A 24,660-nucleotide genomic window follows, 5' to 3' on the forward strand; every position below is an offset into this window, starting at 1 on the left:
TATTTCTTGGTCAATTTCTTGGGGAAGCCTGACATCCCTTGGCATCCATGAATACACACTACTGCTATTTAGTTTTACTTTTGAGAATGTATCATTGTATGAGAGACAGGGACAGCATAAGCCTAAAACAAACCTTTAAAAAACTACTACGTCATGACGTTATCTAGCGACTAATGGAGCAACCAATGGCTATGGGGAGGGAGGGAAGAGGAGGAGGGAGGGAAGAGGAGGGGGGAGGGAAGAGGAGGAGGGAGGGAAGAGGAGGAGGGAGGGAAGAGGAGGAGGGAGGGAAGAGGAGGGGGGATGGAAGAGGAGGAGGGAGGGAAGAGGAGGAGGGATGGAAGAGGAGGAGGGATGGAAGATGAGGAGGGAGGGAAGATGAGGAGGGAGGGAAGAGGAGGAGGGATGGAAGAGGAGGAGGGATGGAAGAGGAGGAGGGATGGAAGAGGAGGAGGGATGGAAGAGGAGGAGGGATGGAAGAGGAGGGATGGAAGATGAGGAGGGATGGAAGAGGAGGAGGGATGGAAGAGGAGGAGGGATGGAAGAGGAGGGATGGAAGAGGAGGAGGGATGGAAGATGAGGAGGGAGGGAAGAGGAGGAGGGATGGAAGAGGAGGAGGGATGGAAGAGGAGGAGGGATGGAACAGGAGGAGGGAGGGAAGAGGAGGAGGGATGGAAGAGGAGGAGGGATGGAAGAGGAGGAGGGATGGAAGAGGAGGAGGGATGGAAGAGGAGGAGGGATGGAAGATGAGGAGGGAGGGAAGAGGAGGAGGGATGGAAGAGGAGGAGGGATGGAAGATGAGGAGGGAGGGAAGAGGAGGAGGGATGGAAGAGGAGGAGGGATGGAAGAGGAAGAGGGATGGAAGAGGAGGAGGGATGGAAGATGAGGAGGGATGGAAGAGGAGGAGGGATGGAAGAGGAGGAGGGATGGAAGAGGAGGAGGGATGGAAGATGAGGAGGGAGGGAAGAGGAGGATGGAGAGAAGATGAGGAGGGAGGGAAGAGGAGGAGGGAGGGAAGATGAGGAGGGAGGGAAGAGGAGGAGGGAGAGAAGATGAGGAGGGAGGGAAGAGGAGGAGGGAGAGAAGTGGTTGAGGTGATAAGAGAGAGAAAGGTGCATGGGTGTTGTGGAGGGAATGTTGTCGATAAGATGGCAGGCAGGAAAAAAGGAGAAAAGTGGAACATACTGTATGAGTAATATTATGAGTACATTTGATTTGAGTAAATATGGAGTGGGGAAATGCACAAACCTTCTGGAAGACCTGATGAAGGTGGAGGACAGAAAAAAAGGAGAAAAGTAGAATATATAGTGAGGATTAATTAACTGCGGTGGCAGGTGCGGTAAAGACCGCCGAGTTTGAGCCTCACGCAGACAAAGTGATGGAGAGAAGTTAGAGAAGCAACAGATGTGCTGGAATGAGATCAATATGTCTGACAGTTCTGATTATATAGATCGGGAGGATGAGAGTCAAGGATCTGAGTGGTCTGTAGTGGAAGGACATAGGAAGAGGAGAGATCGCGACACTGAAAGGAGTGGTGTGTATAGTATAGAAAGCTTAAAGAGGGCCAGTGTAGGGAGCAAGGAGGAATTACCTGTGGTGGCAGGTGCGGTGAGGACGGCCGAGGTCGAGCCTTGTCCCAATGATAAAGATGATTTTGTCCCAGTGGGAGTGAGAGTTTTGGGTAGAGAAGAGGTTGGGGACTGTTGGGTTGGTGAAAATGACTCAAAGTGGACATGTGCAGATTTTTTGAGTTTCTACTGTCCAGAAGGAGCGGGCCCTCCACACGACACTAGGGTCAATAACTATGAATTGCTTTTCTCTCTGGAGCAAGGCACCATTGAAAGGAGTGATACCTAGAGTGGCGTTAAGTGTTTAGGAGGATCAACGGAGGTTTGGTGCGACCCAGACCCGGTGGGGAGCGTGGTGAAACAGAGAAGACACTGTCTGTCCTGCTAAGTTTGATGCAGAGTCTTTACCCAACAAAGTCAGGTTAGAATGTGTCAGTTATCCCGTGAGAGCTTTTGTCCCAAACCTATTACAGTGTTTTAGGTGCCGAGCTTATGATCATGTTGCAGCAGTGTGTAGGAGGGAGATTCCTAGATGTGAGAAGTGTGCAGGAGAACATGAGACAAAGCAATGTGTAGTATCGGTGGAAAAAGCTGTGTGTGTAAACTTTAAGAGTACCCATGGTGCTGGAGATCAGAGGTGTCCGGTGAGAGAAAGGCAGGTTGAGGTAAATGGTGGTCACACCAGATACTAACTGGTTTTCTGATCCACGCCTCTACCTTTTTTTTAAAGGTATCTGTGACCAACAGATTAATATCTGTATTCCCGGTTATGTGAAATCCATTGATTAGGGCCTAATGAATTTATTTCAATTGACTGATTTCCTCATATGAACTGTGACTCAGTAAAATCTTTGAATTTGTTGCATGTTGTGTTTATATTTGTTCAGTGTATACATCCAATCCTCGTTCTGAGTAAGTGCTAGGGTCTTGTTAGGGTAAGGGTTTTGGATCAATGTTGTTCCCTGGAAGATCTGATTGAAGTATCTATAAGAAATTGTGGATGTGTCAGATGAGGTGGCATCGATGAGAGTAACGAGAAGTGGGCTTATTTAGTTTTTTTTGTGTATCTATGGAATAGAAGGAGCATTCTCTGCGCCTCAAGAAGATATCGGATTGGAATGCATCATGTGTTGGATCTTTGAAGTAGGGCGCCTATCAAGGGTGTTATCAGAGAACATCTGAGAAAATAGGCATCATTGTGAGTGTGGCTTTTGAGTATGGCATTGTGAGTGTGTTTTTTGGGACTCTGGGATTTTACAGCAGAGGCATTACAAGGAAGCCTGTTGATGAATGCTCTGTCCTCACAGGCACCTGATCCTGTTTAGGGATGGGATTTGAACGGTGACTGATAGTGTTATGTTTTTTAAATATTTTGTTTGTATTTGGTATGATGTCAGGTCCCTCCCTTCCTGCAATGGAATACTTAAAAAGAAAAGACCCTGTTCCGTAGATGGTGGCAATATTTCAATAGGGGTAGTCTGCCATAAAACCTTGAAGAAGAAGAAGAAGAACCGATAGCTACTGTTATTTGACTTCAGAAGAGTAATAGGGTGTGTTGGGTGTTGGTGTCCTGTCCTCACAGGCCGCTGGCATGGTGCAGGAGAAGATACAAAGTATAATGAATTCATATAATAGGCCAGTTGGGGGTGGTAATGCAACATATTGGACGCCAACCGAACTTAAACTCTGAAGAAGAAGCAGAAGACGAAGAAGAACAGCAGCTACTGTCCTTGAAAAACAGTTGGCAACACTGGCCAGTGTTCAGGACAAAAATGAAAACGGTATCAGGGTTCCGGGAGGAGGGCGGATGCTTCGACTGAAGTGGAGTCCCTAGAGAAAGCAAGAACAAGATGGTTGTCAGGAGTAGTGCAGTATTATCATAAGGAGACGAATACTTGGAAAACGGAGGAAGAATGGAGGGAAAAAGAGAGGGAGAGGTCTGGGAGGGAAGAAGAGGGTGAGTTTGAGTCGGATAAAAATGGTGGGAAAAGGGAGATGGTTTGTTAAAGAAGAATGGTAGAAAGTGTAAGCAGAGGGAGCTGAAGACAGGAGAAGAAATTGAAATGACAGTAGAAGTGAAGTTTATGGAAAAAGTGGACTCTTGCCTTTTGGCTGATCTATTTGTGGTTCCACGGTGGGTGGAAAAATAGTTGGGTAATGTGGAATCGGTGAGGGTAACCAGAAGGGGTCTAGTGATAATTGTTTGTGTTTCTGTTGGTCAGATGGAGAATGCGCTCGGAATAAAAATGAATGGGAGCAAGAAAAGTGAATTGTTTCGTTCTCAAGAAAAGGGCACCAATGAAAGGAGTGATAACTGGGGAAACAGTAAATATAAAAGGGGAAATATTCCCGGTGTTTGTGATGCTCGTCGTTTGATGTGACGCAGACAGGGTGACAAGAGTGGGGAAACAGAAGTCATTGTCTGTTCTTTTGAGTTTTGATGTTGAGTCTTTGCCCGACAAAGGGAAGTTATATAGCAGGATATATAAGTTATCCTGTACGATTGTTTGTACCGAATACATTACGTTGTTACAGGTGTCAAGCTTATGGGCATGTGGCAGCAGTGTGTAGGAGGGAGGGTCCAAGGTGTGTGAAATGTGCAGAAGGGCATGAGACAAAGGAATGTGTAGTATTGGGGAAAGTAGTGGAATGTGTTAATTGTAGGGGTGCCCATGGAGCTGGGGATCAGAAATGTCCCGTGTGAGAGAGAGGCAGGTTGAGGTTTCCAGGGTTAGAGTAGTGCAGAAGTTGTCATATGCTGAGGCGGTGAAGACAGTAGAGGAAGATGGATTAAGGGGGAGGAGTGGGGAGAGTACCAGAGATATACCACTACAGAGGGATAGGACAAAAAGTTATATATGTTTCAGTAAGATTGGATTTTTAGCATTTATAGCAATGGTTATCAACTGTACTGCAGGGATGGAACTGAAGTCGCAGAAAATGGAGGTTGTGGTGGCAGCTGTAGAGAGGTATTTGGGTGTGCCAGACCGGAAGAGTTACAGGGTGTGCTAAGTGGTGTTGTCCCATCCTTTCAGGATGATGGCATGAGGTAGGAATAAATACATGTAATTAGTGGAGTAGGGTGGTGTTCATTTATTTATATAATTTTAAAATTAGTGAGTGTAGTGTTAGATGATAGGGTATTTATTTAGTGCATTTTTATTTTTCAAGTAAAGTATAAGGGAGTACTCCAGTCTAGTAGGTGGCGGTAATGCAACAAATTGGATGCCAACTGCCGTTAAACTTCATAGAAGAAGAAGAAGAAGAAGAAGAAGAAGAAGAAGGCGACCAGCGTTCCTTCCTTAGTGTCGCGAGAACAAACATCTAGATTTCACGTGGCCAGTTTAGCTGAAAATAAATGTATTATTATAAAAATGTTCCAAAATTGTTGTAACAAACAAGCCACATTACGGGGAAAAGGCCAAAATACCCATGTGTAGATTACTTTCTCTTGGTACACGGAACCAGATAGCTAGCGTCGTTGCTTACAAGCTAAGCAGCTGTGCTCAGCTGAAAAGTTGAGGGCGAAGCTTGTGGTTGCCTAGAGACGGCACTGAAATCTCCTTTCCGCCCCAAAACACATACAGCTAGCGGTTTCTTTCTAGCAAGCTGGCTAAACGGTCTTGGATTTTGTGAAGATTTGTTTCATTTTTCTTTATATGAAACACGTCGGGAAATCCTTACAGCCTGGAAATATGTCTGCTTCACAAGCAGTCCATAGCTTGCTGAATTTGTAGTTACAGAAATCGAGAAAACAAGTTATTAGCTAGTGTTAGCTGTCTAGCCAGAACTTCAGTCTTCATGTTGTGATTTCATATCAGGGGAACATCGAATCTTCAGCATCATCACAGTGTAAGTTGATGCATGCATATATCAATAAACGTTTTAGCATAATCGAAAGCAAATAGTTGGTTTGTTTTAGCCTAAAAACACATTCAAGAGAGCTGATTGAGGTTAGTGAGTAGCCTAAACAACATTTAGCATTTTTTTGTGTTTTAAATTGAGTCGGCTTTTGACAGCTGAAAGTTGTGTATGTGTGAGAGAGAGAGGATGTTGCCTATCCACCACACTCCACAAAGTCAATATTATGAAAGAGTGGATTAAACCAAACTAATGATGGAATTGAATTGGCCGGGAGTATTAGGATAAAGTCACCACAGATGAAAGGGGAAGTATCTTTGGTTTCACTATTCCTGCTACTACAATTTAACGTTTTCACCAAAACGTATCATGGAGATTGTTTAATTCATTGGAATAGCCTTTTATTGATAATGTAACGAATTTGGTAGGTAGCGCCAACCGGGACTCGAACCTGTGTCCAATGACTGTCAAGCCAACATCTCAACCATTACGCAAAGAGGTGAACCTCTTGACTAGGTTAGTGTTCGGTTAAGGTCGCTACATTATACATTACCCCCTTCCTTTTGGAAAGCGTGTTCCCACGCTTCTCTGTACCATGCCCCTCACGTGTACATGCCTCTCCGATGGCCATCCCACTTCTGACACCCAATGTAGGGAATTCTGGGGGAAATCCTGACCAGATCTCGAACACGGGTCCAGAGACTGTCAAGCCAACACCTTAACCGTTACGCGAAGAGGTTCAAAGGTCTTGACGAGGTCGCTAGGTGTTGGGTTAATTAAGGACGCAACAAGAATACATTCAAACATCTAGATGTATGCCTTCACTTGGATCCTTCCTGTGTCTTTCCATTTCACCATTTTGTTTTGATTGTATGGAGACTGAGAGGACCCCCTGTATAGTACTGTGTGTGTGTGTGTGGCGCACGCACAGATAGTATCTCAGTCTCTGTCAGCCGATCCTAGTGATGAATATTATAGTACCCTCATTACAGGGTCATTACATCAGTTGGACAAAGGGACCAGAGTTGTAGGTTACATCCTATCAACCCTTAGTCTTCTGCGCCTCTACATGCAGAAGTGACTTTACACAGCAGGTTAAGAGAATTAACGTAGCAGGTTAGGAGAATTAACGTAGCAGGTTAAGAGAATTATCGTAGCAGGTTAGGAGAATTAACGTAGCAGGTTAGGAGAATTAACGCATCAGGTTAGGAGAATTAGCGCAGCAGGTCAGGAGAATTAACGCAGCAGGTTAGGATAATTAGGTTAATAGGAAAAGGTTAGGGAATGCAAAAATTCTCCCGACATGGCTGGTGACACTTTGCTTCTTGAATGTCTAATATTTAGAAAACTTGACTGCAGACATGCAAAACATTTTGGGACTGTATCAACCGTGGATTAAGGGACAGATTGAAATGTACAGAATGGAGGGAAATGGGGAGGGTCATGTAATTAATGAAATGTCAATATTTCTCAGTGCTTTTTTAATGAGTTGCTTATTAGGCTATATATGGATGTGTTCCTGATGCCACCCCTCATCTCTGATTCTCTGCGGGCGTGCTATATCAATTGCACCTATACGCTATTTAGTGTGGTCTCAATCAAATGATCCATAGCCCACACTAGGCTATGAAGTTCATGCTCAGTGAAGCAAAGTTATATTTCCAAGATAGCTGCTGGGATGGTGTAAATAAAACTAGGCTGAATTACACACTGCAAAGGATATTCCAACCCTGAGCCCCGGCCTGTTCTGCTCTTGCTGATAAAGGTTTTTCCCAGTGCTGCCTAACCAGTGGCTGTGTAGGGCTACGATGGCAGTTCAAGAGGAGAGGGAAAGGTTTTTTCCGCAAATCTTTGATTGATGCAATGTCAAAAAAAATGTGCAACTACTAGCCTATAGCCTACGCTCTGTTCAGTTTGAGAAGGAGAGTGTGAAGATGAGGAGGACCAGAGGTCAACTACTAGCCTATAGCCTACGCTCTGTTCAGTTTGAGAAGGAGAGTGTGAAGATGAGGAGGACCAGAGGTCAACTACTAGCCTATAGCCTACGCTCTGTTCAGTTTGAGAAGGAGAGTGTGAAGATGAGGAGGACCAGAGGTCAACTACTAGCCTATAGCCTACGCTCTGTTCAGTTTGAGAAGGAGAGTGTGAAGATGAGGAGGACCAGAGGTCAACTACTCGCCTATAGCCTACGCTCTGTTCAGTTTGAGAAGGAGAGTGTGAAGATGAGGAGGACCAGAGGTCAACTACTAGCCTATAGCCTACGCTCTGTTCAGTTTGAGAAGGAGAGTGTGAAGATGAGGAGGACCAGAGGTCAACTACTCGCCTATAGCCTACGTTCTGTTCAGTTTGAGAAGGAGAGTGTAAAGATGAGGAGGACCAGAGGTCAACTACTAGCCTATAGCCTACGTTCTGTTCAGTTTGAGAAGGAGAGTGTGAAGATGAGGAGGACCAGAGGTCAACTACTAGCCTATAGCCTACGTTCTGTTCAGTTTGAGAAGGAGAGTGTAAAGATGAGGAGGACCAGAGGTCAACTACTAGCCTATACCCTATGCTCTGTTCAGTTTGAGAAGGAGAGTGTGAAGATGAGGAGGACCAGAGGTCAACTACTAGCCTATACCCTATGTTCTATTCAGTTTGAGAAGGAGAGTGTGAAGATGAGGAGGAGAGCGTGAAGATAGGGTGGAAAGGTAGGAGTAGGGCACAGTGACCCTACAGTCAAGATAGCTGGCACCCTCCACAGTATCTTCTCTACTATTTAGCCAGCCCGGACAGAAGCACAAAACAATTTATAATATATATAAAAAGTCATCATTACTAATTTATTCCTGTTTACAGTGTCAGTTTCAACCAGGCACTGACGTTATCCACCTAAGAAACACTGATAAGCAGATGTGGGAGCAGCTGACCCGTAATAATGTTCACGCTGTGAGGATATTTACAGCATGTGTTATAAGAATGAAAAAAAAAACAGTCAGTCATAATCATCGATTGTGATCTATTTCACACTGTGAGATTTTCTACATGACAGAGGGCAGACTATAGCTACCACTCTTATCTCCCTCTCAGCCAAGATAGCCTAGCGTTCCATAAACCGTCCTGATAGCAGCGCAACCAGTCTTCCACACACACCACGTCTGCATCCCAAATGGCACCCTATTCCCTATACAGTGCACTACTTTTGACCAGGGCCCTAATATAGTGCACTACTTTTGACCAGGGCCCTAATATAGTGCACTACTTTTGACCAGGGCCCTAATATAGTGCACTACTTTTGACCAGGGCCCTATATAGTGCACTACTTTTGACCAGAGCCCTATATAGTGCACTACTTTTGACCAGGGCCCATAGGGTGTCATTTTGAGACTCATTCTAAAAACTATCTACATCCCCCATGGCTGATTTATATCACCATCGCTGTCCTGCCAGACATCGTAGACATCATCACTGATCTGATTTATATCACCATCGCTGTCCTGCCAGACATCGTAGACATCATCAGCATTATCACTGATCTGATTTATATCACCATCGCTGTCCTGCCAGACATCGTAGACATCATTATTACTGATCTGCATTTCAACAATGTAACTCATTCCGTCGTCACATTCTCTTGAATTGGATGAGGTGTTAGATGGAAGATGCCCTAGGAAGAGGACCAGGATCAGAGCCTGTATCCACGAAGAGGTGATCTATGATCTGTTTTCTTTTAGATCATAATGAATAAGACTATGGACAGCCAGGGGGTGGGACCTGATCCTAGATCAGCAATCGGACTTGAAGCTTTTTAGATACAGGCCCTGGACCAGGCACTATTTTATCCAGTATTGCAGTGCAGACAGTGACAGACAGTGGCTCAATTGTTTGGTATAGAATAGGTTATCTATGTGTCCCCTGTTATTGACTGGTAGACAAATGCAGTAACCTCATGAGAACAGTAGATGTCAGTGTTGGGCTGTGTTGTTGTGCTTGCTTGTTGCTGGGTTTGGCCTGCAGGGCTGGGTAACTCCAGTCCTCCGGATCCTGATTGTGTGTCACACTTTCCCTCCATCCTAGTAAACACATCTGATTTAAACTGATTACATTCTAAACTGATTAGTTGATTATTGGAGTCAGGTGTGTTAGCTGGGACTGGGGTAAAACGGTGACACCAATCAGGCCCCTGAGGACTGGAGTTGCCCAGGCCTGCTGGCTATGTATGGTGTATTTACAGCCTAGTCTGAGTACACAGAATGAGGAAAATGCATGAATAATCTATTTTATAAAATAGTGTAGCATTCACAACTGTCTTCACCAGGTTTCCCTAAGCTGAGAACATTCTGTTTTGGAGTCTGTGAGGTTGTTTGTTAGACTATATTTATAGCCTAGTATAGGGTCCCCTACTGGTGGTTCTGTTTGTTAGACTATATTTATAGCCTAGTATAGGGCCCCCTACTGGCGGTTCTGTTTGTTAGACTATATTTATAGTCTAGTATAGGGTCCCCTACTGGTGGTTCTGTTTGTTAGACTATATTAATAGCCTAGTATAGGGCCCCCTACTGGTGGTTCTGTTTGTTAGACTATATTTATAGTCTAGAATAGGGTCCCCTACTGGTGGTTCTGTTTGTTAGACTATATTTATAGCCTAGTATAGTGCCCCCTACTGGCGGTTCTGTTTGTTAGACTATATTTATAGCCTAGTATAGGGTCCCCTACTGGCGGTTCTGTTTGTTAGACTATATTTATAGCCTAGTATAGGGCCCCCTACTGGTGGTTCTGTTTGTTAGACTATATTTATAGTCTAGTATAGGGCCCCCTACTGGTGGTTCTGTTTGTTAGACTATATTTATAGCCTAGTATAGGGTCCCCTACTGGCGGTTCTGTTTGTTAGACTATATTTATAGCCTAGTATAGGGTCCCCTACTGGCGGTTCTGTTTGTTAGACTATATTTATAGTCTAGTATAGGGCCCCCTACTGGCGGTTCTGTTTGTTAGACTATATTTATAGCCTAGTATAGGGCCCCCTACTGGCGGTTCTGTTTGTTAGACTATATTTATAGCCTAGTATAGGGGCCCCTACTGGCGGTTCTGTTTGTTAGACTATATTTATAGTCTAGTATAGGGCCCCCTACTGGCGGTTCTGTTTGTTAGACTATATTTATAGCCTAGTATAGGGCCCCCTACTGGCGGTTCTGTTTGTTAGACTATATTTATAGTCTAGTATAGGGCCCCCTACTGGTGGTTCTGTTTGTTAGACTATATTTATAGCCTAGTATAGGGCCCCCTACTGGTGGTTCTGTTTGTTAGACTATATTTATAGTCTAGTATAGGGCCCCCTACTGGTGGTTCTGTTTGTTAGACTATATTTATAGTCTAGTATAGGGCCCCCTACTGGTGGTTCTGTTTGTTAGACTATATTTATAGCCTAGTATAGGGTCCCCTACTGGTGGTTCTGTTTGTTAGACTATATTTATAGCCTAGTATAGGGTCCCCTACTGGCGGTTCTGTTTGTTAGACTATATTTATAGTCTAGTATAGGGGCCCCTACTGGCGGTTCTGTTTGTTAGTCTATATTTATAGCCTAGTATAGGGTCCCTACTGGTGGTTCTGTTTGTTAGTCTATATTTATAGCCTAGTATAGGGTCCCTACTGGTGGTTCTGTTTGTTAGACTATATTTATAGCCTAGTATAGGGTCCCCTACTGGCGGTTCTGTTTGTTAGTCTATATTTATAGCCTAGTATAGGGTCCCTACTGGTGGTTCTGTTTGTTAGACTATATTTATAGTCTAGTATAGGGCCCCCTACTGGCGGTTCTGTTTGTTAGACTATATTTATAGCCTAGTATAGGGTCCCCTACTGGTGGTTCTGTTTGTTAGACTATATTTATAGCCTAGTATAGGGTCCCCTACTGGTGGTTCTGTTTGTTAGACTATATTTATAGCCTAGTATAGGGTCCCCTACTGGTGGTTCTGTTTGTTAGACTATATTTATAGCCTAGTATAGGGTCCCCTACTGGCGGTTCTGTTTGTTAGACTATATTTATAGTCTAGTATAGGGCCCCCTACTGGCGGTTCTGTTTGTTAGACTATATTTATAGCCTAGTATAGGGTCCCCTACTGGCGGTTCTGTTTGTTAGACTATATTTATAGCCTAGTATAGGGTCCCCTACTGGCGGTTCTGTTTGTTAGACTATATTTATAGCCTAGTATAGGGTCCCCTACTGGCGGTTCTGTTTGTTAGACTATATTTATAGCCTAGTATAGGGCCCCCTACTGGTGGTTCTGTTTGTTAGACTATATTTATAGTCTAGTATAGGGCCCCCTACTGGTGGTTCTGTTTGTTAGACTATATTTATAGCCTAGTATAGGGTCCCCTACTGGCGGTTCTGTTTGTTAGACTATATTTATAGTCTAGTATAGTGCCCCCTACTGGTGGTTCTGTTTGTTTGACTATATTTATAGCCTAGTATAGGGTCCCCTACTGGTGGTTCTGTTTGTTAGACTATATTTATAGTCTAGTATAGGGTCCCCTACTGGCGGTTCTGTTTGTTAGACTATATTTATAGTCTAGAATAGGGCCCCCTACTGGCGGTTCTGTTTGTTAGACTATATTTATAGTCTAGTATAGGGCCCCCTACTGGTGGTTCTGTTTGTTAGACTATATTTATAGCCTAGAATAGGGCCCCTACTGGCGGTTCTGTTTGTTAGACTATATTTATAGCCTAGTATAGGGTCCCCTACTGGCGGTTCTGTTTGTTAGACTATATTTATAGCCTAGTATAGGGTCCCCTACTGGCGGTTCTGTTTGTTAGACTATATTTATAGCCTAGAATAGGGCCCCTACTGGCGGTTCTGTTTGTTAGACTATATTTATAGCCTAGTATAGGGTCCCCTACTGGCGGTTCTGTTTGTTAGACTATATTAATAGTCTAGTATAGGGCCCCCTACTGGCGGTTCTGTTTGTTAGACTATATTTATAGCCTAGTATAGGGGCCCCTACTGGCGGTTCTGTTTGTTAGACTATATTTATAGCCTAGAATAGGGCCCCTACTGGCGGTTCTGTTTGTTAGACTATATTTATAGTCTAGTATAGGGCCCCCTACTGGCGGTTCTGTTTGTTGAACATAAAAGACTAAAAACACAAGTCCCAAGTGATTTAAACATTTGGAAATCTGTTCCCAGTTGTTCTGCCGGTCAATTTGCAGTCTACTAATTATTTGTAATAATGTTCCGGCTCCCTGACCATCTGCTCAAGAAAGAATCGTCCCGCGGCCGATTGAGGAAAATGACTGTTTTTAGTCTATAAATTGTCTTCATCAGGCTTCCCTTAGCTGACAACAGCCTAGTCTGTGAAAGCTTGTATGCATTTTCCCTATAATTTGCGGTAACCAAGATCCGTACCTCACCCTAACTCCTCTGTATGCAAGAGGCCTACTCTTAACTGAAGTAACCCTTGCACATTGCTGAGTTGATCACACCTAAATGGCTTTTAACCAGAAATAGCCTTCAGTTCCCTTTGAGCTGTTGTGATTGTTCCGTGGTGCTTTTAAGACATGTCTGCAGGGTTCTAAGTGTGCCCTCTGCTCGCTCATTAACTGAAAAACCAAGCAGGTTGGAATCAACTTGGTGCCAAGTGTCAGTTTGCACCAAACACTCACTTAGACTGCATCCCAGATCTGCAGGAGACTGAGGGTCCAGAGTGACACCCTATTCCCTAAACCCCAGAGCTACAGGAAACTGAGAGTATGTCCCAAATAGCACCCTAGTCAAAAGTAGTGCACTTTATGGTGCCATATGCAAGAAATAACTCAAGAAGACAACCCCAGGCATTCTGTTAGAGAAGCTGCCGGTCTCCACACACACACACACACACACACACACACACACACACACACACACACACACACACACACACACACACACACACACACACACACAGGCTCTTGGCAGAGGTACAGGCCAATTCACACTGAATAATGATAACACACACCTCATTTTCACTTCAGAAGTGTGTTCCCCCTAGCAACCTCCCCCTCTATCCTTCTCTCTCTCTTTCTTTCTTTCTTTTTCTCTTCGTCTCTCCCTCTCTCTTCATCTCTCTCTCTTCATCTCTCTCTCATTCTGTTGCTCTCTGTCTCTTTCACACAATTCAATTCAATGGTTGTCGTGGGAAACATATGTTTACCTTGCCGAAGTAAGTGGACTAATGTGTAAATAGTTGAAGCATGAAAGTTAAAATAAACAGATACATATAGGTTGTATTTACAATGGTGTTTTGGTCTTCACTGGTTGCCCTTTTCTCGTGTCAACAGGTCACACATCTTGCTGCTGTGATGGCACACTGTGGAATTTCACCCAGTAGATATGGGAGTTTATCAAGATTGGATAAGTTTTCAAATTCTTCAGGGATCTGTGTAATCTGATGGAAATACAGTGCCTTGCGAAAGTATTCGGCCCCCTTGAACTTTGCGACCTTTTGCCACATTTCAGGCTTCAAACATAAAGATATAAAACTGTATTTTTTTGCAACAAGTGGGACACAATCATGAAGTGGAACGACATTTATTGGATATTTCAAACTTTTTTAACAAATCAAAAACTGAAAAATTGGGCGTGCAAAATTATTCAGCCCCTTTACTTTCAGTGCAGCAAACTCTCTCCAGAAGTTCAGTGAGGATCTCTGAATGATCCAATGTTGACCTAAATGACTAATGATGATAAATACAATCCACCTGTGTGTAATCAAGTCTCCGTATAAATGCACCTGCACTGTGATAGTCTCAGAGGTCCGTTAAAAGCGCAGAGAGCATCATGAAGAACAAGGAACACACCAGGCAGGTCCGAGATACTGTTGTGAAGAAGTTTAAAGCCGGATTTGGATACAAAAAGATTTCCCAAGCTTTAAACATCCCAAGGAGCACTGTGCAAGCGATAATATTGAAATGGAAGGAGTATCAGACCACTGCAAATCTACCAAGACCTGGCCGTCCCTCTAAACTTTCAGCTCATACAAGGAGAAGACTGATCAGAGATGCAGCCAAGAGGCCCATGATCACTCTGGATGAACTGCAGAGATCTACAGCTGAGGTGGGAGACTCTGTCCATAGGACAACAATCAGTCGTATATTGCACAAATCTGGCCTTTATGGAAGAGTGGCAAGAAGAAAGCCATTTCTTAAAGATATCCATAAAAAGTGTCGTTTAAAGTTTGCCACAGGCCACCTGGGAGACACACCAAACATGTGGAAGAAGGTGCTCTGGTCAGATGAAATCAAAATTGAACTTTTTGGCAACAATGCAAAACGTTATGTTTGGCGTAAAAGCAACACAGCTGAACACACCATCCCCACTGTCAAACATGGTGGTGGCAGCATCATGGTTTGGCCCTGCTTTTCTTCAGCAGGGACAGGGAAGATGGTTAAAATTGATGGGAAGATGGATGGAGCCAAATACAGGACCATTCTGGAAGAAAACCTGATGGAGTCTGCAAAAGACCTGAGACTGGGACGGAGATTTGTCTTCCAACAAGACAATGATCCAAAACATAATGCAAAATCTACAATGAAATGGTTCAAAAATAAACATATCCAGGTGTTAGAATGGCCAAGTCAAAGTCCAGACCTGAATCCAATCGAGAATCTGTGGAAAGAACTGAAAACTGCTGTTCACAAATGCTCTCCATCCAACCTCACTGAGCTCGAGCTGTTTTGCAAGGAGGAATGGGAAAAAATGTCAGTCTCTCGATGTGCAAAACTGATAGAGACATACCCCAAGCGACTTACAGCTGTAATCGCAGCAAAAGGTGGCGCTACAAAGTATTAACTTAAGGGGGCTGAATCATTTTGCACGCCCAATTTTTCAGTTTTTGATTTGTTAAAAAAGTTTGAAATATCCAATAAATGTCGTTCCACTTCATGATTGTGTCCCACTTTTTGTTGATTCTTCACAAAAAAATACAGTTTTATATCTTTATGTTTGAAGCCTGAAATGTGGCAAAAGGTCGCAAAGTTCAAGGGGGCCGAATACTTTCGCAAGGCACTGTATGTGTCTCTAATATGGTCATACATTGGACAGGAGGTTAGGAAGTGCAGCTCAGTTTCCACCTCATTTTGTGGGCAGTGAGCACATAGCCTGTCTTCTCTTGAGAGCCAAGTCTGCCGATGGCAGCTCTCGCAATAGCAAGGCTATGCTCACTGAGTCTGTACATAGTCAAAGTTTTCCTTCATTTTGGCTCAGTCACGGTGGTCAGTTATTCTGCTACTGTGTAGTCTCTGTTTAGGGCCAAATAACATTTCAGTTTCCGCTGTTTTTTGTTAATTACTTGACAAAATTGGAAAGAATCATCTTTTTGTTTACTGATGATTTGGTTGTGAGTAGAGTCCCTGTACCAGCTGGCAGAGGGTACTCAGAGGGGACTCAGAGGGGACTCAGAGGGGACTCAGAGGGTACTCAGAGGGTACTCAGAGGGGACTCAGAGGGGACTCAGAGGGTACTCAGAGGGTACTCAGAGGGGACTCAGAGGGGACTCAGAGGGGACTCAGAGGGGACTCAGAGGGTACTCAGAGGGTACTCAGAGGGGACTCAGAGGGGACTCAGAGGGGACTCAGAGGGTACTCAGAGGGGACTCAGAGGGGACTCAGAGGGTACTCAGAGGGGACTCAGAGGGGACTCAGAGGGGACTCAGAGGGTACTCAGAGCGGACTCAGAGGGTACTCAGAGGGGACTCAGAGGGGACTCAGAGGGTACTCAGAGGGGACTCAGAGGGGACTCAGAGGGGACTCAGAGCGGACTCAGAGGGGACTCAGAGGGTACTCAGAGGGGACTCAGAGGGTACTCAGAGGGTACTCAGAGGGTACTCAGAGGGTACTCAGAGGGTACTCAGAGCGGACTCAGAGGGTACTCAGAGGGTACTCAGAGGGTACTCAGAGGGGACTCAGAGGGGACTCAGAGGGGACTCAGAGGGTACTCAGAGCGGACTCAGAGGGTACTCAGAGGGGACTCAGAGGGGACTCAGAGCGGACTCAGAGGGGACTCAGAGGGGACTCAGAGGGTACTCAGAGGGGACTCAGAGGGTACTCAGAGCGGACTCAGAGGGTACTCAGAGGGTACTCAGAGGGGACTCAGAGGGGACTCAGAGGGGACTCAGAGGGGACTCAGAGGGGATTCAGAGGGGACTCAGAGGAGACTCAGAGGGGACTCAGAGGGTACTCAGAGGGGACTCAGAGGGGACTCAGAGCGGACTCAGAGGGGACTCAGAGGGTACTCAGAGGGTACTCAGAGGGGACTCAGAGGGTACTCAGAGGGTACTCAGAGGGTACTCAGAGGGGACTCAGAGGGGACTCAGAGGGTACTCAGAGGGGACTCAGAGGGTACTCAGAGGGTACTCAGAGGGGACTCAGAGGGGACTCAGAGGGGACTCAGAGGGGACTCTTCTAGGTTCCAGGCTCTTCCAGGTTCATCTCTCTGTAGGTGAGGGCTTTGTTATGGAAGATTTGGTAATCACTTATGTTTAGGTGGTTGTAGAATTTAACAGCTCTTTTCTGGATTTTGATAATTAGCTGGAATAGTCCTAATTCTTCTCTGTGTGCATTATTGAGTTTTTTACATTGTACACTGAGGATGTTTTTCAGAATTCTGCATGCAGAGCCTCAATTGGGTGTTTGTCCCATTTTGTGAATTCTTGGTTGGTGAGCGGACCCCTGATCTCACAACCATAAAGGGCATTGAGTTTTATGACTGATTCAAGTATTTTTTGCCAGCTCCTATTTGGTATGTCAAATGTTATGTTCCTTTTGATGGCGTTGAAGGCCCTTCTTGCCTTGTCTCTCAGATCGTTCACATCTTTGTGGAAGTTACCTGTGGTGCTATGTACAGCTGCAGTGATCGGTTAACTGCTCAGATAGATAAGTTGGTGAGGGAAATAAAAGTCTCCAACTGGCAGCAGAGAACTGGAAGGAAAGGCGGCCAAATGAGGTGTGATTTTGCTGTGATCTGATAGGGGTGTCAGGTGGGCTGACTGTGAACGCTCTGACTGTGAATGCTCTGACTGTGAATGCTCTGACTGTGAATGCTCTGACTGTGAACGCCCTGACTGTGAACGCGTTTAGGTCGCCACATACTAGTACATGTCCCTGGGTCTGGAATGATTGATCTCTCTCTCTCTCATTAGCCTCTCTCTCACTCTCTCCACCACTCTCTCTCTCTCTCTCTGTCTCTCTCATTAGCCTCTCTCTCACTCTCTCTACCACTCTCTCTCTCTCTCTCTCTCTCTCTCTCTCTCTCTCTCTCTCTCTCTCTCTCTCTCTCTCTCCCTCTCTCTCTGTCTCTCTCATTAGCCTCTCTCTCGCTCTCTCTCTCTCTCTCTTACTCTCTCTACCTCTCCCTTTCTGTCACCCTCTCTCCGTCACTCTCTCCCTGTCTTTCTCTCCCTCCGGTGTTTGCACAAGCAAATGGGCCGTGAAACAGGTAACGGAATCGAAGCACATTTGTTTCATTGGGTCGTTGATTGATGGGAGCTTCATGATATCTTCCTTTCCTCAACAAACGTCTGTCTTGTTTCCTTCCGCCACAGAAGATCCTCATCAGTTCCTATTCAACACTAATACAGACTATCAGTCCCCATTTAACACTAATACAGACTATCAGTCCTCATTTAACACTAATACAGACTACCAGTCCCCATTTAACACTAATACAGACTATCAGTTCCCATTTAACACTAATACAGACTATCAGTCCCCATTTAACACTAATACAGACTATCAGTCCCCATTCAACACTAATACAGACTACCAGTCCCCATTCAACACTAATACAGACTACCAGTCCCCATTTAACACTAATACAGACTCAGAGTCCATTCAACACTAATACAGACTATCAGTCCCCATTTAACACTATACAGACTATCAGTCCCCATTTAACACTAATACAGACTATCAGTCCCCATTCAACACTAATACAGACTACCAGTCCCCATTCAACACTAATACAGACTATCAGTCCCCATTTAACACTATACAGACTATCAGTCCCCATTTAACACTAATACAGACTACCAGTCCCCATTCAACACTAATACAGACTACCAGTTCTCATTCAACACTAATACAGACTACCAGTCCCCATTCAACACTAATACAGACTACCAGTCCCCATTCAACACTAATACAGACTACCAGTCCCCATTCAACACTAATACAGACTACCAGTCCCCATTCAACACTAATACAGACTACCAGTTCTCATTCAACACTAATACAGACTACCAGTCCCCATTCAACACTAATACAGACTATCAGTTCTTATTTAACACTAATACAGACTATCAGTTCTAGAAAGGTGAGAAAAAGGAGGTTCATGTCTCTTTTTATTTCACTTCAGTGATTGTTGATGAGTTCTTTCATCTTGGGATGTGTCCCAAATGGCACCCTACCATACATATTCCCTCTGGACCCTGGTCAAAAGTAGTGCACTATGTAGGGAATAGGGTGCCATTTGGGATGTACTGTAGGTCCTTGGCATGTTACTCCAAGGCTCAGCAGCTTCTTCCTGCCAACACAAGAGGGCGCCAGACAGCCACAAGTCCAAGATGTTCCGTTGTATCTGTCCAGCTGCTCGTTTCTCTTTGCCCTCTGTGTTTTTGACACTCCCGACACAAACAACACTTATTTTTTTCTAAAGGCAGCAGAGGATAACGGAAAATGTGACAACAACGTGTACTGATGTGGCAGCAGGCAGCGCCTCATGTCGACTTTAAGGTTTTTTAGTTTTTTTCCCCCCATTTCATCGTTGTTGTTGTTGTTGTGGGTTTAACAACGAAAATCAAGCAAGTACCCCACTCAACATGTGTCTCCCAAATGTCACCATATTCCCTACATAGTGCACTACTTTTAAGTCTACGAGACCTGGTCAAAAGTAGTGCACAACGTAGGAATAGTGTGCCCTTTGTGACTCAAAGCAACGTCACTCCACCACCACCTTTTCATTAGCCCAAATCCATCCAACTGGACAGTCAGGTCAGAGATTCAGGGGGCTGTTGGGTCTCGTCTGGCGTTCACACCTCCTTGCACAGCCATAAAGGGCCACAGGGTCCTGCCGAGTGTTTGTCGCCAAAGTGTTAGGCCTTGTGTGTGTGTGTGTGTGTGTGTGTGTGTGTGTGTGTAAGGAATGGTTTCCCCCCACAACAAGACAGCGGTTTAGATTAAGGGCCATTTTGACTACTGCCCTGGGTCACACCACAGATCATAGCCAGGATAGTTTGGGTTGCTGTGCCAACGGGATAGGCCCGACCCGTTGTCATGGCGGCGGGAAACCTGTATGCACGTACAGGAGGGGAGGACTGGGAGGAAGGTAAGGAGGAAAGACGAGGTGGCCACTCGGTGTCACGTGTCAGAGAAATGGGGGCTTGTGGTTTTCACCAGGACGGACACACACGCACACACACCCACACACACACGCACACGCACAAGGCCTATACACAGACACACACAACACACAGCTTTCTGCAGAGATATGACATGTTCCTACTACTCTCTCTCTCACATACCACACACACCACACCACACACACAGACGCACGGCCTAGCCCAATGAAGCAGCAACTCACATGGCTGATCCAGGTTAGAGGCGGTGTGTGTGTGTGTTTGTTTGTGTGTGTGTGTGTGTGTGTGTGTGTGTGTTCTCACACAATAGCCTGAGAGGGTGTAGTGTAGATTGTGTGTCTTGATCAGGGCAGGGTGAGTCAGTGTGACGGTGATGATGACTTAAGCCTTCTACATCTCCAGCTAGCCATGGAATTACTCATAGGACCTATTCCCTACATAGTACACTACCTTTAAAGTCATGCCAAATGGCACCCTATTCCCTACATAGTACACTACCTTTAAAGTCATGCCAAATGGCAACCTATTCCCTTTCACAAGTAGTGCACTGTATAGGGAATAGGGTCCCCTTTGGGATGCACACAGAGCCACCCTCACAGCAGTGGAGACAGACGAGACCCTGAGAGAAGTTGTCGTTTTGAGACATTGATGTTATTAAGTATGATGTTCACAAGTTGTTGTAGTCAAATGCTGATTGTATGTATTGACAACGGACACATCTGTTTGTCCATAAGCCCTACTAACAGGGTTAAACCATAAACACAGTGGAAGATACATTTACCTCAAACGGCCACGGTTCTTGAAGTTGCCAAAAGTCCTTCAGCCCAGAGCCCGTCGACCAATAATATATTTACCCTCCACATAACACAACGGTTTTCTCAACCGATGTTCGAGGTGCTTTTGGTCGTACGCGCTCAAGTGGCTATTGCACAGTCTTCTAATAAAGGTGACTAAATGTACAGATGGTTAACAGGCTGGAGGAAAAGCTCCATGAAATCACAAACACACCGCGGGTCTCTGGGGAACTGAACAGGCCAGAACCTCCCAAATGGAGCCCTATTCCCTGTAGAGTGCACTACTGTTGACCAGGACCTAAAGGGAATAGAGTGCCGTTTGAGACTCTGATATAGACTATACGTGGGAAAGGAAAAGGGACATTGTCTAAGACTTAGTGGGGGTACGGTACGCTCCGATGGCAGACTAGCATAAACCTGTGGAAAATCAGGTTTGGAATGGGTGGGCCTTAAAGCTGCTCCACAATGAAGGAGAGGGTCAGATCTAGAGGTCTGGAGGAAGAAGGAAACAATATGGTGTCTCTTATGTGGCCTGGAAAGGGACAGACTGTTAGGTTATGGTGATTTACAAAGAATGGATTCCTAAAAGATTTGTGTACGCAATAGCATGCATCTAATTTGGGGTTTAGGCTAATTCCTGATTACTTGTTCAAAGTTGATAGAATATGTTCCAGATTTGTCACAATATATTATAATTATTATAAATTACACCTTTATTTATGGGAATGAGGGAGTCATCATTCCCCTAATGCAGCACAACATTACAAAGTACATAATAAGGAATTACTGACACAATCTGACCAATCAAAGGCTCATTATGAGATATTCTGACAAGCCAGGGCAGGACCTGCCAAGACAGGGCAGAACAGGACCTGACAAGACAGGACAGGACCTGACAAGACAGGACCTGACAAGACAGGACAGGACCTGACAAGACAGGACCTGACAAGACAGGGCAGGACAGGACCTGACAAGACAGGACAGGACAGGACCTGACAAGACAGGACCTGACAAGACAGGGCAGGACAGGACCTGACAAGCCAGGATCTGACAAGCCAGGACCTGACAAGCCAGGACCTGACAAGACAGGACAGGATCTGACAAGACAGGACCTGACAAGACAGGACCTGACAAGACAGGACCTGACAAGACAGGACAGGACCTGACAAGACAGGACCTGACAAGACAGGACAGGACCTGACAAGACAGGACCTGACAAGCCAGGACCTGACAAGACAGGACCTGACAAGACAGGGCAGGACCTGACAAGACAGGACCTGACAAGACAGGGCAGGACCTGACAAGCCAGGGCAGGGCAGGATCTAGCAAAGAACTGCACCACTACCATTGTCTGGAGAAGTTTTCTCTGCTAGAAGTCTGTGAGTGTCAGGTGTAGTAGGGTGGACGCAGGCCATGGCATTGCTTGGAGTGCTGAAGCTTTGTGCCCGCTGAGGAGGGTTGTTGGACGTGTGTGTGTTTACACATGGCTGGGCACTTGGACCTTCCGTCAGATGGACGGCCGCCAGGTGTGTGTCTGTGTGTGTCGCTCTGTAGGGTGGACGCGTTTCAGACCTCTGCAGCTTCTCAGGCTGAGAGATGAAAGGGCTAAAAGAGATACCTGGTCCGTCTCAGGCTGAGAGGTGATAGGGCTAAAAGAGGTACCTGGTCCGTCTCAGGCTGAGAGGTGAAAGGGCTAAAAGAGGTACCTGGTCCGTCTCATGCTGAGAGGGGAAAGGGCTAAAAGAGGTACCTGGTCCGTCTCAGGCTGAGAGGTGAAAGGGCTAAAAGAGGTACCTGGTCCGTCTCAGGCTGAGAGGGGAAAGGGCTAAAAGAGGTACCTGGTCCGTCTCAGGCTGAGAGGTGAAAGGGCTAAAAGAGGTACCTGGTCCGTCTCAGGCTGAGAGGGGAAAGGGCTAAAAGAGGTACCTGGTCCGTCTCAGGCTGAGAGGTGAAAGGGCTAAAAGAGGTACCTGGTCCGTCTTAGGCTGAGAGATGAAAGGGCTAAAAGAGATACCTGGTCCGTCTCAGGCTGAGAGATGAAAGGGCTAAAAGAGGTACCTGGTCCGTCTCAGGCTGAGAGATGAAAGGGCTAAAAGATATACCTGGGCCGTCTCAGGCTGAGAGGGGAAATGGCTAAAAGAGGTACCTGGTCCGTCTCAGGCTGAGAGATGAAAGGGCTAAAAGAGGTACCTGGTCCGTCTCAGGCTGAGAGATGAAAGGGCTAAAAGAGATACCTGGTCCGTCTCAGGCTGAGAGGTGAAATGGCTAAAAGAGGTACCTGGTCCGTAGGCAGGAATGGAAATTCATAATATACACTCATTCCCATGACCATGAAAGAGAGAAGTCTGTCAGTTTTTTTACATTGCATTCTGACATTATCCTACTTGTTTAACAGCAACCAGAAACAGATTAGGTAGATCTGTCATTTTCATGACAGTTTCTACTTTAGAATCGAGCTACGTTTCCTGGGTTACTTGAGGCCTAGGAGAGAGGTGAGGTAGATTCCTCAGTGAGTACCTTTCTGTTAGCCTGCTTCAACATGTTGTTTTGCAGAGTCTGTAGTGAACCACGGCTTTAAGGTTCGATCATTAATAACAGTAGACCTGTTATTCTGACGGGTTTGTTGTCTCATGACGCAATTGTTGGAACCAAGCCCAGGCAACCGCCGGTCCATGACAATAACTTAACATCTCATTCTCCCTCCTTGGTAACGATCCTTAGTAATGTCAGTTTATCCTCCTACCTGGTAACGGTCCTTAGTAATGTCAGTTTATTCTCCTACCTGGTAACGATCCTTAGTAATGTCAGTTTATTCTCCTACCTGGTAACGATCCTTAGTAATGTCAGTTTATTCTCCTACCTAGAGTGGGCTGGAGGAGGCTGTCCACAATGAGAGGAGTAGGCTGTCCACAATGAGAGGAGTAGGCTGTCCACAATGAGAGGAGTAGGCTGTCCACAATGAGGAGTAGGCTGTCGACAATGAGAGGAGTAGGCTGTCCACAATGAGGAGTAGGCTGTCCACAATCCTCATTGTCCACAATGAGAGGAGCTTCGAGTCCACAATGAGGAGTAGGCTGTCCACAATGAGGAGGAGGCTGTCCACAATGAGGAGTAGGCTGTCAACAATGAGGAGTAGGCTGTCCACAATGGGAGGAGTAGGCTGTCCACAATGAGGAGGAGTAGGCTGTCCACAATGAGGAGGAGGCTTTCCACAATGAGGAGGAGGCTGTCCACAATGAGGAGGAGGCTGTCCACAATGAGGAGGAGGCTGTCCACAATGAGGAGGAGGCTGTCCACAATGAGGACTAGGCTTTAGCATTGGTCGTCTGCCTGTCTCTGTCATGTTTAACCTCTGTGGCCTGAATCCCTCAACCTCAAAAAGCCAAGGGTTTAAAGGGATAGTTTGAGCCTGTTTTCTAGCTAGAATGCTAGTTGTTCCTGTAGTCTTTCAGTCATTGTGCTAACTCTAGTTAGCAGTGGCTCCAGAAAATAACTTCAACATCCCTCAAACTGCACACAGAGACATACAAATGGTATCCATGAGTTAACCTGACTCTGGTTAAGTAGAAACAAGGGCTTGATTGCCAAAATATCTACCTATCCCTTTAAAATGGTGCGTAACTGAGGCCCATCCACATCACCTGGTTTATGATTAAGATGGAAGCAGATGTCAGGAAATTCCTGTATTTGATGAGCTACATGGCTGTCTGCTGTTGCCCACATTGGTCAATGTTATTGGCTATGTGTCAGTCTCTAGAATGGAGGGTCATGTGGACGGACCTGTGTTGTTGTATTTAAAAATACGTATATATTTAGTGGTTTCCAATTGGTAGTTACAGTCTTGTGCCATCGCTTCAACTCCCGTACGGACTCAGGAGAGGCGAAGGTCGAGAGCCGAGTGTTCTCCGAAACACAACCCAAGGAAGCCACACTGCTTCTTGACCCAATGCCTGCTTAACCCGGAAGCCAGCCTGGTACACCTGGTAACCGTGTCAGCGTGCATAGCGCCCGGCCCGTCACAGGAGTCGCTAGAGCGAGATGGGACAAGAGCATCCCTTCTGGCCAAACCCTCCCCTAAC

At 45.6% G+C, this 24,660-nt stretch overlaps 1 protein-coding gene across 10 annotated transcripts in view; it reads left to right on the plus strand.

Moving 5' to 3' along the window:
* The first annotated feature begins 4,850 nt into the window (after window positions 1-4,850).
* LOC118936402 (WD repeat-containing and planar cell polarity effector protein fritz homolog) overlaps window positions 4,851-24,660 on the plus strand; it is a 184,788-nt gene continuing 164,978 nt past the window's right edge. For 5 of the 10 annotated variants that reach the window (XM_036961025.1, XM_036961029.1, XM_036961024.1 and 2 more), the window contains exon 1: window positions 4,851-5,420. The gene's annotated coding sequence lies outside the window, so the exon portion shown is untranslated. The remainder of the gene's footprint in view (window positions 5,421-24,660) is intronic. The other 5 variants (XM_036961020.1, XM_036961023.1, XM_036961021.1 and 2 more) reach the window with 2 other exon arrangements.

The sequence above is a fragment of the Oncorhynchus mykiss genome, chromosome 23 (assembly GCF_013265735.2).
Source record: "Oncorhynchus mykiss isolate Arlee chromosome 23, USDA_OmykA_1.1, whole genome shotgun sequence".
Lineage (NCBI taxonomy): Eukaryota > Metazoa > Chordata > Actinopteri > Salmoniformes > Salmonidae > Oncorhynchus > Oncorhynchus mykiss.